Source organism: Cupressus sempervirens, chromosome 7 (genome assembly GCF_028749045.1).
Source record: "Cupressus sempervirens isolate cs-2001-9-10 chromosome 7, ASM2874904v1, whole genome shotgun sequence".
Taxonomy (NCBI): domain Eukaryota; kingdom Viridiplantae; phylum Streptophyta; class Pinopsida; order Cupressales; family Cupressaceae; genus Cupressus; species Cupressus sempervirens.
In genome coordinates this window covers 913,750,037-913,753,106 of record NC_143124.1, presented here as the reverse complement: position 1 = coordinate 913,753,106, position 3,070 = coordinate 913,750,037, and the positions used below count along the sequence as shown (strand labels likewise).

The window sequence follows — 3,070 nt, the reverse complement described above, 5'->3', positions numbered from 1 at the left end:
ATGAAAGGGACAGGGTGGATTGAAATTTCAGATATGATTATGAGGCTTAGAGAAAATCCACTATTAAATAATTTAGACATGTTTATGTTGCTTCCCTTACATAGTTCAATGCCCACAATACATCAATAGGATATATTTCAATGAGCACCCTGGGGTAAGCGAAAGATAATGATTGTCACAAATATTGCAGAGACCAGCATTACCATAGATAATGTTGTGTTTGTTGTTGATTGTGGCAAAGCAAAAGAAAGCGGTTGTGATGCTGTAAACAAACTATCCTCTCTTACTTCTTCATGGATTTTTAAAAGCTTCTGCTCATCAGAGAAGGGGACATGCTGGATGAGTGAGGCCTGGTGTTTGCTATCATCTATATCCAAGAATTATTTATAATGCCATGCCACAGTTTCAGTTACCAGAAATCCTTCGAACACCTTTGAAAGGACTGTGCCTGCAAATTAAAAGTCTGCATTTTAAAAATGTTGCTTTTTCTTAGCCAAAGCGTTTCTATCACCCAATCCTCATTCTGTTCAAACTGCAATTGACCTTCTCAAGTCCATAGGTGTTTTAAATGATACGGAGGATCTTACTTTATTAGGACGCCATTTATCCACATTATCTATTGACCCAAAAGTTGGAAAATGTTGTTGGTGGGAGTTGTTTTCCAGTGTTTGAGCCCAGCACTGATAATTGCTTCAATGGTTGATCACTGGAGTGCATTTGTCCTTCCAATTGATAATAAACACGCAGCTGACAGAGTCAAACAATGTTTTGCAGGAGATTCCAACAGTGATCACATTGCACTTCTGAGAGCCTTTTAAGGTTGGCAGCTTGCCAAGCGTGATGGCTGGGAAACTGAATTCTGCCGTCGAAATTTCTTATCCTTGCCAACATTACAAACAATAGAGAAAATGCAAATGCAGTTTTATGATCTACTTGCTGGCATTGGATTCATTAACAAAACTTTAAGTATTCAGGAGTATAACAGGTATAGTGCAGACATGGAAATTTCTGCTTTTTTATGTGTGGTTGCCACTGAGATACAAACGTGAGACCTTCAGTATTACTTGTCACGTAACAGGCAGAATCAGAAATTTTGAATTGTTCAGAAACATACAGTTGATAGTGGAGACTTTTATACCTTCTTCTCACAAGGCTTCCTGATGCTGGGATTTATGTTTCTGTTGTTATTCAATAATTTATTATGTGTTTGTTTGCAAGCAATGAAGCATGAACGTTGTATTGAGAGCCAAGGGTGGATGGAGTTTGCTGACGGATCAAGTCGCGCTATTCCTGTGAAGCCCTTTTACGATTTAATGTAAAGAGCATACCAGAGGAGAAGCCCATGCAGGTCTGAAATATGGAGTCACAGCAACTGCTCTAGTAGCAGGATTCATGGATTTCTGAGGGCCTGATACAGAATTCTAAACGTATGCGTTTGAAGGATTCTGCGTAAAAGGAGATGCAAATAAACATACAGGAGTGAGAGAATGCAGATAGGTTTAAAGCAAAAATCGGATATGCAAATGATTTTGGAGATGCACGTTGGAAGGAGGAGGCTACGTGGATTTGGAGCACGAGAAATCAATTTGTTCCACTAGTGGCCAAACCATTAAAATTAAGCTTCTTCATCATTTAAACACATCAAACATTAATCGCTAAGTTAGAAATTATATTAAAATTTTGTATTATCATAGGTTAGTTAATTGTTATGAGGGGGTGCGATTTTTGGAAGGAAACCGATACCCCTTTTTGCCTTATAAATATAAGATGTAATATCGAATGAGGGGATTCATATTCACACATTCACATTCTAAATTTTTTACCTATACCATGCACGGTGATATATTATATTATTTTATTGGCGGAGAAATGAGCAATTGAACAAAGCTTCTGGGTTTTGGATTATCGACCAAATTTATATGCGAGTCCAGGATTGAAATTTGCAATAAATTGATCATCTGTAAGGAGTGTCTTTATTGTGATTTAGTTCTGGCATAATTATTTATTTTATATTTCAGAGTTTTAAATTATTATTAAGTTGTGTCCTTTGGATATGCAAATGATTTTGGAGATACATGTTGGAAGGAGGCCACGCGGATTTGGAGCACGAGAAATCAATTTGTTCCACTAGCGGCCAAACCATTAAAATTAAGCTTCTTCATCATTTAAACACATCAAACATTAATCGCTAAGTTAGAAATTATATTAAAGTTTTGTTTATCATAGGTTAGTTAATTGTTATGAGGGGGTGCGATTTTTGGAAGGAAACCAATACCCCTTTTTGCCTTATAAATATAAGATGTAATATCAAATGAGGGGATTCATATTCACATATTCACATTCTAAATTTTTTACCTATACCATGCACGGTGATATATTATATTATATGCAATTGAACAAAGCTTTTGGGTTTTGGATTATCGAGCAAATTTATATGCGAGTCCAGGATTGAAATTTGCAATAAATTGATCATTTGTAAGGAGTGTTTTTATTGTGATTTGTTTCTGGCATAATTATTTATTTTATATTTTAGAGTTTTAAATTATTATTAAGTTGTGTCCTTTGTAAATGTTTTTTATTTATTTTCTATAATTATTTTAATATTCGGATAAGTGGATTGGATCATTATTGCATTTTAAATTTGATAAACATAGATATTGTAAAATATTTTATTGTTTCCGTATTTATGTGTAATTTGTCTCCACAGGAGTTAAAAGTGCATTTTAGACTAATTTAAATTGCGTTTATATAATTGATCCGTCGCATCTGAATTATTAAAATTGTTTATCGTTAAAATATATTAAACTTTATAAAGTTGTACGTCTCAACTTATAATGTTGACTCTGATTGCCCATTTAATTAGGCACTGGTCTTTTACTCTTGATCCATTATCCATACGCTGGCAAATGTTTCATTTCTTTCCATTGAAGAATTAATATATTCATTCGTTGCGATCATCTATAATAATCACTTTTATTTAAAAAACATTCATACAATTATTTACTTTTACTTTTTTTAATTTACAATTTGCAATCTTAAAGCTTTCTATAATTCTTGCCGTTTTGAAAGC

General features: G+C 33.9%; 1 pseudogene; it reads left to right on the top strand.

Moving 5' to 3' along the window:
* Nucleotides 1-1,487, top strand: LOC149550489 (DExH-box ATP-dependent RNA helicase DExH1 pseudogene; annotated as a pseudogene).
* The last annotated feature ends 1,583 nt before the right edge of the window (nt 1,488-3,070 follow it).